Below are 16155 nucleotides of genomic sequence, written 5' to 3'. Positions count from 1 at the left end.
CCATTCCTGTTTTCTTACTTTCTCGTTGCTGAGACACTCGCAAGTTAAAGGAGGAGAGGTTTACTTTGCCTCACAGGTTTTGGAGGTTTCAGCCCACAGCTGGCTGGCTCTAATGCAGGAAGGGCGTGCTGGACAGGTCCAGCAGAGAAAAGCTGCTCACATTCTGGTAGCCAGGAAGCAGAGAGGTTGGGGAGAGAGAGAGACACTCCTCCAGGCCACGCCCCCAGTGACCCTCCTCCTACCAGGCCCCACCTCCTAACAGTGCTCTCTGCTGTGAACTCATCATTGGATGAATCCACCAATGAATATGGCGCTCCATGATCCAATCACCTTCCAAAAGCCCCACCTTTGAATTTTTGAGAGTTTGAGCAGAATATTCTAGATCTAAACTATAACATCCAGCAATGCACAAGGGTTCCCTTTTCTGCACACCCCTCACCACTACTTAATATATGTCTGATATTAGTCATTCTAGCAGGTATGAGGTGATAATGTGGTTTGGTTTGCATTTCCTCAGTCATTAGTGGTGTTAAACCCTTTCATATATATGCTGATCATTTATATATTTTTAGAAAAATCTATTTAAGACCTTTGCCCATTCAAAAAATGATTTCCTGTTAGATTATATGAATTCATTATATACTTCGCTGTTAGTCCCTATTGAATATGTGGCTTGCAATGTTTTCTCCCATTTTGTAGGTTGGGTTGCCTTTACGTTTTGTTGACCGTATCCTTTGCCATGCAGAAACTTTTTTAGTTGGATGCAATCCCATTTGTTTATTTTTACTTTTGTTGCCTGAACTTTGGGGATCAAATTCTTATAAATTTATAATTCTTATGATTTTATAATTCATAATATATATGTTAATATACTATCATATATACTAATATATGTTCATTAATATCAGTTAGAAGAATATGTAATTATAAGAAATTAATATATGAGCATTACCAAAACCAATATCAAGGAGCTTTTCTCTTGTTCTAGAATTTTTGTGTTTTCAAGTATTATGTTTGTCTTTGATCCATTTTGAGTTGAGTTTTTGTATATGGCATAAGATAGGGGTCCACTTTCATTCTTATGCACATGGCCTATCCAGTTTTCCCAAGACTCTTTATTAAAGGATTCACTTTTCCTTGTTTTTTGCTGTTGGTTTTTTTATACCTAATTGCACTGGCCAGGACTTCCAGTACTATACTGTACTGAGCAGAAGTGGTAAGAATAGGCATCCTTATCTTGTTGCTGATCTCAGAGGAAAAGCTTTCAGCTTATTCCACTGAATATGTTAGTAGTGGATTTCTTAAGTATCACCTTTATTATGTTGAGATTCATACTTCCTGTACATAATTTGTTGAGTTGTTTTTAGCATAAAAAGTTGAAATTTGTCCAATGCTTTTTCTGCAGCTGTTGAGATTAACAGTTGATTTCTATTTTTCAGTCTCTTAATGAAGTATCTCACATTTATTGATTTGCATATGTTGAACCATCCTTGCATTTCTGGGATAAATCCTTCTTGATCATGGTGAATAATTTTTCTATTGTACTGCTGAATTCATTTTGCTAGTATTTTATTGAAGTGTTTTGAATCATTTCATTTCATCATTTTCTTTTCTTGTAGTGTCTTTGTCTGGCTTTAATGTCAGGATAACTATGACCTCCTAAAATCAGTTTGGAAATATTGTTTTCTCTTCAATTTCTTGAAAAAGTTTGAGAAGGATTGGTTTTTGATTCTTTAAATGTTTGGTAGAAGGTGCCTATGAAACTATCTGGTCCTAGACTCCTCTTTGTTGTAAGATTTTTGATTATCAGGCCTGGCATGGTGGTGCATGTCTGGCATCCCAGCACTCGGGAGGCTGAGGCAGGAGGATTGTTGCAAGTCTGAGGCCAGCCTGGGCTACAAAGCGAGTTCAAGACCAGTCTGAACTGCATAGCGAGACCCTGTCTCAAAAAGACAAAAAAAATTTTTTTTTGATTACTGTTTCACTCTCCTTACCCATTTGTAATCTGATTTTTCAGGTTTTAAGTCTTTGCATGGTTCAGTGTTGAGTATCTTTCTTGGAATTTATCAACTTCTTGTTTATCCAGTTTGCTAGGGTGTAATTATTCACAGTCGTCTCTTATGAGCCTTTGAGTTTTTGTGGCATTAGTGGTAGGGAAGTTTTAAATTTACTCTTTTCCCTTTGAAGATTCAATAATTTTTTTCTATGAAATAAACTGACAGGTAATGTAAAAAGAATGTACAGATTTTACTACATGTTAGCATGGGACTGGGAGACTCTAAGAGTGGTAAGATTGCTGAACTATACTTAGAGCTGAACAAAGGCATAGGGACTTGGGCTTCTGGGCAAAAGGGAGGTGGTGCAGCCTAGAGAAGGTTGTGCACCTGAGCAAAGCTTATCTCATAGGTGAAGGCTACCAGGTAAATCCACCTGCAGTCATCTCTTTGTGTCAGTTGTCAAATCCCCAATCTCTGCTTCCTTAGGGATAGAATTATTAGATAGAAATATCTGTGACTGGCACTGAATACATACATATATATTCTTTGTACAAAAGGACTTTTCATCAGAGCCATACCTGTGGCAGAAAAGTGTTACAGTTTCTCTGAATACAAACCAACTCTAAACATGCCAAAGAAATGTATTAGAGAGGGTGGGGATTTAGCTTAGCGGCACAGCACCTGCCTGGCAAGCACGAGGTCGTGAGTTCGATTCCTGGTACCGGAAAAAAAAAAAAAAGAAAGAAATGTATTGGAGGTTAGATATTCTATTCTTCCTCACCACTGCAATGTCTCTTCTTTTACTTCTGATTTTATGCCTTTGAAACTTTTCCTTAGCTTCACTTAAGGTTTTCTAATTTTATGTTGTAAAAGGACCAACTCTTGATTTCAGTGAGTTTTTCTATTTTTCTAGTCTCCATTTATTTCCTCTTTTCGCTAACTTTGGGCTTAGTTTGTTCCTATTCTAGTTCCTTGAGGTACAGAATTAGATTGTTCATGTGAGGTCTTTTTCCTTTTTTCCAAGTATAAAAAGTTGGATTTGTCAAATGTAAAACTTGGGATTGCAACCTGGGACACATAGAGACCAGGACAGCCTATGGTATCTCTGAAGAACCAAAGAAAACAAGCTCATTTTTCTTGGTGTAGGCACTAATTACTACAAATTTCCCAAGGAGAGATTTTTTTTTCTTTTCTTTTTCTTTTTTTTTTTTTGGTGACAGTGTCTTGCTATGTAGTTCAGGCTCATCCTGAACTCACTGTGTAGCCAGGGTTGGCCTTGAACTCACAGCAATCCTCCTACCTCAGCTTCCCATGATGGGATTACAGGCCTGAACCACCATGCCTAGCAAGGAGAAGAGATTTTAAAAGTAATTTTAACTTTCTGTTTTACCTTAGTCTTCCTGGGATGCAGAGATTCCTGGGACACTGGACGTCAGGGCCCAGGAAACTTGGATGAGTTGGTTTCTGTCCTTTTACCTATTCTAAATAATATTCAGTACTATTTCCATCAGTGTTTTGAGAGTAGAATTCACTTTGGGGGACATTAGCCTTTCAGAAACTGGCCGGTATACAGGCAAAAAGAAGGAACAGGAGTGACAAGTACACCCAGTCACACTCCGGTGATGTGCTTAGGCAGAAAGGGCTCTGCATGGACAGGGAATGTTCCTGACTGAGCAGAGACTTGAAACCAAACCTGGCATAAGGAGGGCATTCTCCTGTGGCCCTGAGAAGCCTTCACCAAAGTACCTGCAACCAGACCACCTACCTCTGGGGGGGCCTTGTGGGCAGAGCTTGCTGATGGTTAGAGATGAGGATACCTCTAGTAAAGCTGGGTCCAATTACAACATGTCAATGCATGCCCTGTGTTAGCTGTAACAGACTTTGCAGGTTTGGAAAGCACTTCTCCAGTCTACTTAGGTATTAAAGCTGAGGTTTGAGCTCACCCTTCAGCCTGCCCTCTCTCCCACAACCAGTTAACCAGCCTCTGTCCTTCACAGTGCTCCTATTCAAATGCTGCTCTCCTGTCACCGAGCCCTGTTCATCCCTCACCATCTCTCACTTGGGCTACTGCCAGTTTCTGAGCTGCCTGCTTTTGACGGCTGGCTTCCTGAGTCACCAAAACAACCTGGCCAGAAGACAAAGCAGGGTCTATTGCACCCTGCAGCAATGGAAGCTCCACGTTCAGTCCGGTAGCATTCCAGCAGGAGCAAGGCCAAGCTGAGATGTTTATAAGGTTTTGAATTCTGGAGAAGAGGAGGCTGACAATGTGAGATCTTGAATGATGATATGGTCAAATAACTTAGGAGTGGAAGACCCAGGAAAGTGAGATTTTTAAAGCAAAGTGTCTGGATAGTCTTGGAACATAAGCTGTCCTTAATACTATTAATGGGTCTTTGAGAATGTTTGTGGAGTGAAAAATTACTTGCAGATTTTAACTTCAAGGCAAGTGTTTTATAGAACAGTAAGGTGATGTTGATGAAGACAGTGCTGTGGATATAGACGGCTTTGCTTCTCAATTCCATACCTGTGATCTCACACTCTTCAAACCCAATCAACAAGGAAAACGGCAATAGTAACAACAGCAATGATAATAATAACAACAGACCTTTAGTTCTAACTATGTATATGCCAACACTGGTGTGAGCACTTTACAAATATTAGTTATTTGATCATCACCACAATCCTAGGGTATCAGCATCATTTTGCCCACATCCCACAAATGTGGAAACTGAAGCAGTTCAAACACCATCACCCTACTGTCTAAGCAGCATATTAGAAATGAAAATTTGGTAATTTCCCACTTTTGTGTTAACTGTTTCAGGGATTTCCTTTTGCCTAAAAGTTTAAAAATCCTGATTTCTTGAAATGGCACACCATGATCTGGTCTCTACCTTACCTCTCTAGTCTACATTGCACAACATGTTTATCCACTCCTGGAGTACAGGTGGTTTTCAGAACATGTGGTGCTATTTCATGTCTCCACAAATAGTGTTCAGTTGGGAGGTTTTGGCCCCTGGCATCTACTCATCATCCATTAGCTAAAAGGACAGCCGAGGAAACAGATCTTTCTTGTACTTTCTGCCTTTCACTTTGTCCCTGTTTCATATAAACTACTGGGCTCATCTTATAAGTTATAGAATTACCCAGTACTAAGGGAGAAAAAGGGAGAAACAGGAGACAAAGACAGTGCCATGGGGCTCTTTTTTTGAGCTGTGGATTGTGTTGAAACCAGGCTTCTACATTTATATGATCCAACACATTCTCTTTGATTGCTTAAGGGAGGTTTTGTTAGCTTTTTGTTGCTGTGTCAAAATACCTTAGATTTTGAACTTTTAAGGAGGAAAGGTTTATTTTGCCTCACAGTTTCAGGGGTTTTGGTCCATGCTCACTTGGCTCCTGTGGTAGTGTCTTAGTTACTTTTCTTTCTTTCTTTCTTTCTTTTTTTTTTTTTTTTTTTTTTTTTTGATACCGGGAATCAAACTCAGGACCTCACGCTTGCTAGGCAGGCGCTCTGCCACTGAGGTAAACCCCCAGTCCCTGGTTACTTTTCTTTCATTGCTGAGACAAAATATCCAATGCCCAAAATTAAGGAAAGAAAGGTTTATTTAGCTCAAAGTTTGTGGAGGTTTCAGTCCATAATCAGCTGGCTCTAAGGCAGGGTGGCGTGGCCCAGGGGCAACATTTCAAATTGGCAGAAGACAGCAAAAGCCACAAGAGCACAAAAGGTGGGGGACAAGCAAGCTTCTTTTCCTCCCTTATATTGTATCCAGGCTATCACCCCCAGGGTGGGAGTACTAATCACACCATCTCTGTGCCCTCCTCTTGCACAGGCTCTGGATGTTTACAAAATGAGGACCCTGGCCCTCTGCTGAGTCACTTAAACTTCTCAACTTCCTAAATTGACACAACAACATCCCAGAGCCTTGAGGGCATGTCTTCTACACCCTAGGATATAGACTGCTGAGTTACTTAGTTAAGCTTCTAGACTTCTCAAGTTGACACAATGTATCAACCATTACAGGTAGCATAGTACATCAGGCAGGAACTGGTAGCAGAAGAAGCCTCTTTACTTCATGGCAGCTAGAAAGCAAAAAAAAGAAGGGGCTAGGGTCCCAGTAACCCCTCAAGGCATTCCCTCAATGACCTAACTTTCTTCATGATGTCCCACCTCCTGAAAGTTCCACGCACTTTCACGCATATGGTTCCTCCCAATAGCACCATAGACTATGACCCAACCTTCAACATATGGGCATTTAGGATTCATTCCAAATCCAAATCCAAACTATGGTGCAGGCCAGCGGAGATTTTGACAGGACTTCCATCAGAAAGATCCTAATTCACATGGCACACTCTGCAAAAGAGCATTTCTTCAGATTTCATTCTAGAACACCCTCACCTTTCAGAACCCAGTTCAGAGATGACCTTTTCTATGGGGCATTTTCTATCATTGTGTGTCCCCAGCCCCACACTTATACTACTGGCATGAATAACTCTTCTGTTTTGGGATTACCCATGATATTTCCAGGCAGAATTTATCAATATCATTCACAATAGACATCTGAGCTCATTTGCTCACATGTATGTGCAGTTTGTGTATTTTCTTTAAAAACAGACTTTTTTAGACCAGCTTTCAATTCATAACAAAATTAAGTGGGAAGCACAGAACATTCCAATATCCCCGTACACCTCTACCCTTGCTCCAACCTGCACATATAGCTTCCCCTACTATCAACATCCCACACCACAGTGGTATATTTATTACCACTGATAACCCTGTGTTGACATATCATTCTTGCCCCAAATCCATAGCTTATATTAAGGTTCACTCTTGGTGAACATCCCATGAATTTGGCCAAATATGTAATGACACATATCCTCAATTTTGGTATCTGAATATAAATGCTCCTTGACTTATGCTGGAGTTATATTCCAATAAACCTATTGTAGATTGAATATGTGTCTTGGTTACTTTTTTCTAGTTGCTAGGACAAAATATCCGACATCTAAAATTAAGGAAGGAGATTTCCTGAGTAACTATTTTGTAGATAACAGTATGTAAAATGATAACCATTGATAATTTCCTACCATTTTGTCTGTAATTTGCTAAGTCCCCCCTATTATTATGTTATCCTTCTTTTACTCTTTAAAATAAAAAATAAATAAATAAATAAAATTAAGGAAGGAGAGGTTTATTTAGCTCCGTTTGTAGAAGTTTCAGTCCATAATCAGCTGGCTCTAAGCCAGGGTAGCATGGCACAAGGTAAACAGTTCAAGGTGGCAGAAGACAGCAAAAGCAGCAAGAGCACAAGCAGGGAAGAGCAAGCCTCTTTTTTACTCTTACACTACAAGCAGGCTACCAACCCCTACAGCCCATGTAGCACTTACAATCTTCATTCCCTCCTCTTACACAGGATGAAGATGTTTACAAAAACCCTGGCTCCCTGCTGAGTCTCTTAGTCCACCTTTTAAACTTCTCAAGTTGACACAATGAACAATATCCTAGGGTAGTGAGGGCGTGTCCTTTTCACCCCAGAATGTAGAACTGCTGAGTTACTTAATTAAGCTTCTAGGCTCCTCAAGTTGACACAGTGTATCAACCATAACAATATGGCATAGGCAAACATGTGTGTGGTACTCCTGACCTAATGGCACCGCAGCATAGCAACACAGTATTCTACAGAGTACCCGTTGTTCACTCATAGAATAGTCCCACCACGCGGCTGACTGTGCGCTGTGGCTCAGTCCCAGTGCCCAGAATCACAAGAGGGTATCACTAGCCCAGGAAAAGATCAACATTTAGAGTTTCTACTGAATGCATATTACTTTCATACCATGGTGAAGTTGAGAAATCATTAAATTAACCCCCTGTAGTCTGGGATGCCTGTAGTTTCACTGCCCTAAGGCTCCCTATGCTTCACCTATTCCTCCCTTTCTCATTCCTAATTCCTGTCTTCTTACTGTCTTCATGCTTTTGCTTTTTTCAGAATTACATATAGTTGGAATCATATAGTATGTAGCCTTGGCAGTGTTGCTTTTTTCACTTAATAATATATATTTTAGTTTTCTCTCCATCTTTTTGCATTTGGAGAACTCGTTTCCTTTTAGTGCTTAATAATACACCATTGTATGGGTGTGCGAGGTGAGGGTTGTTCATTTGCTTGTTTGTTTTCTTTTCTCTCTGGTGCTGGGAATCAGACCTAGAACCTCATGCATGTGAGGGAAGTGCTCTGCCACCGAGCTATTCCCTCTACCCTTTGCTGTTTCTTTTTCCATTCACCTACTTGAAGACATCTTGGTTTGGTTTCGTCCAAGTTTTTCCAATTGTGAATAAAGCTATAAACACACATTTTGTAGGTTTCTGTGAGGACATTCATTTTTAGCTCATTTGGATGAGTACCAAGGACCCTGGTTGCTGGACTGTACAGTAAAAGTATGTTTAGTTTAGTGAGAGACTACCAAACTTTTTCCAAAGTGGAGGAATAGTTTGCATTCCCACCGGCAATGAGCCAAAGTTCCTGTTGCTCCACATCCTCCCTGGCATTCAGCAATTTCCGTGTTCTCAATTTTGTCTGTTCTCATATAGATGTACTGTGGTTTCCTTGTTGCTTTAATTTGCAAATTCTCTAATGATGTATGTAGAGCACCTTTTCATATGCTTCTCATTTATATATCATGTTTGGTCTTTACTCATTTTAAAAACCAGGTTATTTTCTTATTGTCAGGTTTTAAGGATTATTTATATATTTTAGATAACAGTACTTTATCAGATATGCATTGGGCAAATATTTTCTCCCAGTCTTTGCCTATGTTCTTTTAATAGAAAAATTCCAGGCATGGTGGTACATGCCTGTAATGCCAGCACTCCAGGAGGCTGAGACAGGAGAATCGCAAATTCAAGTCCAATCTGGGCGATTTAGCAATTTAGTGAGACACTGTCTCAAAATAAAAATTTTAAAAGGCAGGGGGATGTGGCTCTGTGTGGACACCATGGTTTCAGTTCCTAGTTTTAAAAAAAGAAGGAAGAAAATATTAAAATATTAAATTATTTACTGATATTGCTCATTGCAACAAGGATTATGTCCTCTTTAGTTTTGTATTTCCAGGTCTCCTAAAAAACATGGTATACAGGAAGTGATATTAAATTCCTGGTAAATTAATGAAGCCAGCTTTTGTTCAGCTTTGATTAAATACTCTCAAGGAACAAAAGTCGTTCCAATTTTTTCTCAAATAAAAAGCGTAATAAGAGACAGGAAAAATATAGAGTTGCTCATAACCTTCTAACGTTTAGCTAACTCAGCCTTTATTATCTCAGGGATATAAAACCGTATTGAAAACTAAGCACCACACCAAAATTAAAATGTCCTGTCACTTTGTTTTTCTGCCCATAAATATTTTGTTCAGGAAACTTGATCTTTACAAACCCAGTGTCCTTTCCTTATTGAGTAAGCGTGTGACCTAAGTAACTGGAGAGCAGGACCAAACTCACAGGAGCTGACTGAGACTGGGTCTCTGGCAGGTTGAGATTCTTTCTTACCATGTTTATGGGTCACTGCTTGCATTTTTCCCAAGCCATTTATAGAAAGCCCACCATGACGGTCAAGGCGCACCTGTCTCCTCTGACGCTGGACTCCACAGTGCCGGTCTCCACTTTGAATGAGGTGCAAACAAGGAAATGGGGACAGATCATGGAGCCAGGGGTGATGTGCATGCACAAACTAGATTTTAAAAACCATAGGCCTTCTTGGCTTAAAAAATAAACAACATACCTGTGAGAAAAGGTTTCCCCAGGAATCTTTCTTCATGACTACCACAAGGTGCACGGGCTGCAGAGAGAGCGACAAGTTTGTACAGTTAAGTCATTTGACAGTACCACATGCCTATAATACAGGATCTAAGAATGAGAAATTGCTACTGGGATCATTGCATTAATTTAACCATGTTTCCCTCAACTTGGACACCAGTGACATTTTGGATCAGATTAGTCCTTGTTTTGGGGAGTGGGAGTTTAGTCTCTGCATTATAGGACATTTGGCAACATCCTTGTCCTCTACCCACTAACTACCCTTAGCACACTCCATCCTGGATTGTGACAACCCAGGATGCCTGTAAACATGGCCCTCTGTCTCCTGGAGGGAGAAATTTGTACTTGAGAATCATCCCTGATTTATAGAAAAAATCCATTCTCATGACAGTGTCCGTCTCATACCTGGAAGAATGTCTAGGGTGTGGGAAATCATTGGCTATAAGCATTACCTTTACCCTGGTGAACCAAATATTTACAGTGTGAGGCAGGTGAAGGAATGAACCATTAGATCCTATGAACACTCCAGTGGTGAAGGAGAGAAACGATACTACTGAAAACAAAAAAAAAAAACATGTGGAAACAAGATATTTAAATTCTCCAATACTAACCTACTTCAGAATCAAATGTAGGGACTATGACCCAAAAAACGAAAAAAAAAAAAAAAAAAGCCTGGGCCCTATCTTACGTTTCACAATCTATTAGGGTAAAAGGGTAAATTAAGTATGGTTCTTGGTTTTCCTGGTGATTATGTTCTGTAAAATCACAGCAGTCCGTGAATCAGCAAATAGTAAACTATTGCCACAAGAGGAAACACAAGTTAGGTTCCCAAGAACATCTAGTCACATTTCATCAACTGAAAAGCCATTTTGCTTGTGAAACAAGCCAGTCACACTCCTTACCCTTCAACTTAACCTTTTTCCTGCATAGTACTTGATGGACATTCAAAACATTGTTTCCCAGCTTCCAGACCCAGAGAAGTTGCCTTGCCTGCAAATGTAACACTTTTCATGTCTTACTTCTTTTTAAAGCAGGTGAGCCCATTTGTCAGGTTGTTGGCCAAACGTTTTATAAACGTGTTATCATCTCATCGGTCCACAAATCTAGTTGCTCTTCCATCTTGTCCATCATGCTCTATAGATACTAATCTAGGAATTTCAGGAACAGTTTTGGAGCCAGACCAGTAATCTTTCTCTTCCTTTTTTGGGTGTGCTGGATTGTTGACTCATTATCATTGAATTCCTATCTTGAAGTCAGGCCTGGATAAAGCTTTTCTGGATTTTCTTCTCTCTGAAAGAGGCATGGCAGCCTTCCTGCGGGTGGGATCACTGGACAGCACTTCAGCACTGTGCTTAGAGCCCATCTTAAACAGTAAAAGAACCGGTGAAAACATAAAAATGCAAAAAACTTTCAAACTAAGTAGACTGTGAAAAGGATACTTGTTTACAGTAGGAAAGAGGGCCGAGCTAGACCTCAGCTAAGAATGATTCATATTGTTTTGACTCCCTGTACATTTTTCTGAGTGACCATGAAAATACTGGAAAGTGTTGATTTTTGAGGTTGCAAATAGATCTTGGGGTGTAGGCAAATTCACCAAAATGGAATCCGTGAACAATGAATACTGGGTATCTATTTTTAACAACCTTTCTAATGCATTGCAAAACAGCCAATAGCCAACTTGAGGAAACTCTGAATTGCATAATTTTGAACGTAAGATAGTGCTTCTCTTTGATATATATGACAGTGCAAAAATTAAAACATGCTTGGCAGAAACCAGCCTGAGTACACTCAGGTTACTCTTCTGCTCCACCGGAAGTTATACCCACGCCTTGGCCACTCGTATGGTTGTTACTGTGTATTGAGGTTCCTTAGAGAAATCATTTTTCTTCTTTGTTCTTTTAACCAAAGATAAATGAGAGATTTAACAGAAACTCTTTATGCATATATGGAAACATCACACTACCCACTATAAATACATATAATTATGATGTGTAAATCAAAAATAGTATTTTAAAAATTCTTTAATGAGATCAAAGTTACCAAAATTAGGTTATACCTGCTGCATTAAGGCAAAAGAGAAAGCAGAAGCAAAATAGTTGTTTTATTTTTTAAAAAAAGCCAGTGGACCCAAAGGGGGCAAAGATTATGGTATCTGATGAACGTTTTTCTCTATATTTAATTTTAAGGAGAAATTAAATGTTCTCCTTCTCTTTTTTGCCCTAATTTTGAAAGGGAGTATCAAAACTTTCCTTGACTATGACATTTCCCTCTACTTCTTTTCAGTACTACTATGATGGCTATTTTAATTATTCAGTGTCGATTATTGCGTATTGTGTCTCTTACAGAATTTAAGGATCAGGATTGTTTTTACCCTATTCAGTATCATGCCACTGATCCCTAGCTCAGGTCCTGTGTGCACTGGGTATTCCAAAAAAAGGTGGCTGAACAAGTGGTTTTTTTTTTTTTGTTTGTTTGTTTGTTTGTTTTTCTCCGGTACCGGGAACCGAACTCATGACCTTGTGCTTGCCAGGCAGGCGCCTTTGCCGCTGAGCTAAATCCCCAGCCCCCTGAACAAGTGTTTGAATGGAAAAAAAGGAAAATAAGTGAATGTCTGTTGAGCACTTCTATATGCTGAGGAAGTTGCTCTTCCACTAATTTCTCACAAACCTGATTTTCAAATTCATTTTACAGACCAGAGGACCAAGGCTGAGTGATACTTTGTAATAGCCATGTCACCCCATCAGGTGTTATCAGTTGCCAACTTACCTTCCATCTCCCCCTCTCTCTTGCTTGGTAGTACCCCACTGTTTTGAGTATATAACATCCTTATTCCCATAAACCCTCTCCAAACGTCAAAGAAAGGCAATCTGCCCTCATATTGTAAGTATAAACCCTGATTAGTTTAGGAAAATTAGGGTACATTTGCTCCCTTTATCTGTGTTTTTTTGGGAGCTGGCGTGTGACTTCGTTCTGGCCAGTGAGATGAGAGAGCAGTTCCCCTGGGTGTTGGATGTTTGGGAAAAGTATTAAACTCCTAAGAGGATATTGGAAAAGACAGACTGGCTGGATTTGATGTTTCCTGTATATGACGGCTGGAATAACTGCTGTCATCTTACAGCCCAACATAACAAAGAAGACTACACTGGAGCCCCTCAGAATAAGATTAACTCGCTGAATTATGATCCAGCTAGTTACCCTATCTTTGCCCTTGTCAGATTGAGCATTACCTTTCATATTGTTTGGGCATTTAGAGGCAGTGTTATTTTCAGATGAAGAAGGTAACAAATGCAAACTTTATCCCAGGGCTAGCTCCAAACCCTTTCCTTTCAGAACTCAACATTGTTTCAAATGAAGACTGGAATTTTTTGAGTCTGGTGATCCGTGCCTATTGTTCAAAATCTTTCAACTGTCCACCGCCCTGCATTCTTTATACCTTTCATAATAGACCTGCCCACTGCACAGGCACAATATATACGCAGTAAGCACCAAGCAATGCTGAAACACATTCTAATTTATATTTCTTCCTACCTGTTCCTAGCTTTCTCTATGGATTATAAGTTCTCTGAGGGCAGTGCCCATGCCTTGCTTTCCTGTACATCTCTATTTGTCAGATTCTCTTCACCTTGACAGAAACACAGACTGAATGACCTCAAACAGCAAATGATGAAACTTTGGTTCCTGTAACCTAACCACAAGGGTGATCTGTCTTCATGCATGGGTGGACAGAGGAGTGGCTAGTGATTGGGACACAGATGGAGCTCTGCAGCTCCAAAGGCTTTTCTGGAAATACTACGCCCTCAGGTTTCTCTGCATGGCTGGAGCACGGCATCCGGGTATTTGCAAGTCATGATAGTACAGCTGCTGTCAGACGAGAAAAGAGGTTCCTCTCCTTCGGTTTCTGCAGAAAGATCCCTAAGAACAATCCATCCTTGAGAAGTGCCCCATCTGGGTGCGAGATGCTTGCCCACTGCCAGATGGATGCTGTGGCCAGGGTCGCACGGCTGACCCCGGCTGTGTGTCTGTGTGCAGACTAGTGGGTTGGTGAGAAGGAAGACAACTGATTCCATCTGTATGGGTTCCGCTCCATGCTCCCAGCTCTGAAATGTGTGTACTAGTCAAGGTTCCCTAGAGGAACAGAATAAATAGAATATTACAAAAAATGATTTATTTGACTGGCTTATACGATGGAGGCTGGGTAGAATCCCACAGTGCCTATCTGCAGGCTGGAGAGCCAGGGAGACCTGTAGCTACACAGTGCAAGAAGCTGGAAGCTTCACAATAAGAGAGACCAGCGATACACTCCCAGCCTGAGGCTGAAGGCTGGGATCTCCTCTGAGGAGTCACTGGTGGGTCAACATCAAACTGCTGAAGAAACCAGAGTCTGCTGTCTCTGAAAAATGACAGCAGCAAAAGACACACTCACCTACGAATGGAGCTGCACTAGCTGCTTCCTCCCCCTTCCACTTTATTCCATCTAGGCTCAGCTGTCTGAGCCGCACGTCAGTTGTCTCTGGAAATACGCTCACAGGCACACAAATAAGTGTGCTTTGTCAGTTTTCCAGACGTCTCTCAACCCAACCAAGTTGACAACGAAGATTAACCATCCACAGTGCGTAAATAGCAATCACTGCTGATACCTAGAGAACCCAAGAACACAAGCTAGCTCCTCAGGGATCATGAATAAACACACACAGTGCACCCCATCAAGCTCTTTCCCAAATTCAGAACTCAGTGGAGGCACCCTGCAAAGCTCCCCAGCACCCATACTTTAGAGTTGAGGACTTTATACTCCCAAGCCTTTTACTCATGCTCCTTACCTTGCTGATTGCCAGGTAGCAAGGCCCTTTGTCTCCCACAGCACTAACTCACACGCTTCAAGCTTGTCTGCAGCAGATGGCCTCAGCTCCTTCACATGCCTCTGTCTACTTGCTTGGGATCAACAGTTCTCAATTTTGAGCCATTTAGCCCCCAACCTTTCTTTGTAGTTCTCTCAAATCTGTTAGTTCTCCAGACCGGAAAAGAGAGATAAGGCAGCAACTACTCTGGAACTTGGCTGTCCAGGGACACAGACTGACCATGACAAAGTCTCACAAACACTGATCCTGTAACGGCACCATCCTTGTGCCAAATACAGGACAGGCAATGGAGGGAAGGGCTACCTACTTCCTTCCCTTGTTTCCACAACTAGTAAACAATGTGACTAGTGGAATGTTAGAAACCTAGATGTTTCTTTGTTCAGCTTCCGCATCAACCTACATAACGATAAGAGAATTCTCAGCCAAGCATTGCTCAGAACAAGACAATTCTGACAGTAGATATTTGGAGTAATTAAGAAATTTCTGATTTGTTGATATACCTTATGCAACCATCATAAATACATTTTATAATTGGAAAATGATTAATATTAAATTTAAGTAAGTCCAGTTAGTCTGAAAGTGCTGGTTTCCCCTTCACTGAAGTGCTGTACCAGCTCTACTGTCCCTAAAAGTCTCCCTCGTGCCCTGCCCAGTCTATGATCTCCCACCTGATAGTCCCCACACTGACTGCTAGAACAAGTTTATTTTTACCTGTTCTTGAATATGTAATCCGTGTGAACTCCTGTATCTAGCTTCTTTTGCTCAACATATGCCTGTGAGATTATCCATGTTATTTCCACAGCAGCAGTTAATTAGGTTTTTGAATTCCACTGAATGAATATTGAGCGTCAGAGGTGGGATTTTACTGGAGAAAGTAGTCACTTTGTCAGGACTTTTAATTACTTGGAATGTTAATTCTTAGAAATGAAGTCTCACTGTTGATGTTAAAGGTATCAAAATAGAAGAACTGGCTAAGAATACATTAAAGAGGCTCCTTACTATTCTATGATGAGAACATAAGGATTTAGCTGTGATCTCACTTGACCCATAAGGATCCTGTGTGCCGCTCTTGGTGTGGGAAGCTTTCTCAGTGATGCCGGTAAGAAGGCTGCTGCTGCAGTGTGGCTGTCTGCTGCCGATGAACACTGAATGAGTGCACGGTATGATCAGATCTCTTAAAAGAGCTCAGAGCTAGAATTTTACCACAATAACAAGACAGTACCAATTCTTTGGTGCTAATTAATGGAATGCTTGTATAATAAACATCTGTATAGGTGGTAGAATTTGACCAGACCTCGCTATCCCTGTAATCTCACAGTGAAATTATGAGTAGCTGAATCTCATCCCCTCAAATTTCTTTGGTGTCCATTATTTTCCAGGAAAAAAAAAAGCAATGTAAGCATTGGGCATGTCCAAACTGACCTGAGTCAGTTTGCAATAAACTGTGTCCTATTCCAGGTCTCTGTGAGGACAGGGCCCCCTTCACCCTTCCATGTGTAGA

General features: G+C 40.7%; 1 long non-coding RNA gene across 1 annotated transcript; it reads right to left on the bottom strand.

Annotated features, from left to right (window-relative positions):
• Positions 1 to 5716: 5716 nt before the first annotated feature.
• On the bottom strand, positions 5717 to 14952 carry LOC106147033. The gene is made up of 4 exons (XR_001231732.1): positions 14616 to 14952; positions 13327 to 13923; positions 9764 to 9820; positions 5717 to 6077 (listed from the first exon to the last, which is right to left on the bottom strand). It is a non-coding gene; the product is annotated as an uncharacterized LOC106147033 (long non-coding RNA).
• Positions 14953 to 16155: the final 1203 nt, after the last annotated feature.

The sequence above is a fragment of the Chinchilla lanigera genome, unplaced genomic scaffold (genome assembly GCF_000276665.1).
Source record: "Chinchilla lanigera isolate Chin_1 unplaced genomic scaffold, ChiLan1.0 scaffold00111, whole genome shotgun sequence".
NCBI classification, from domain to species: domain Eukaryota; kingdom Metazoa; phylum Chordata; class Mammalia; order Rodentia; family Chinchillidae; genus Chinchilla; species Chinchilla lanigera.
Note: the sequence above shows the minus strand (reverse complement) of the source record. Positions and strands in the feature narration are given on the sequence as shown.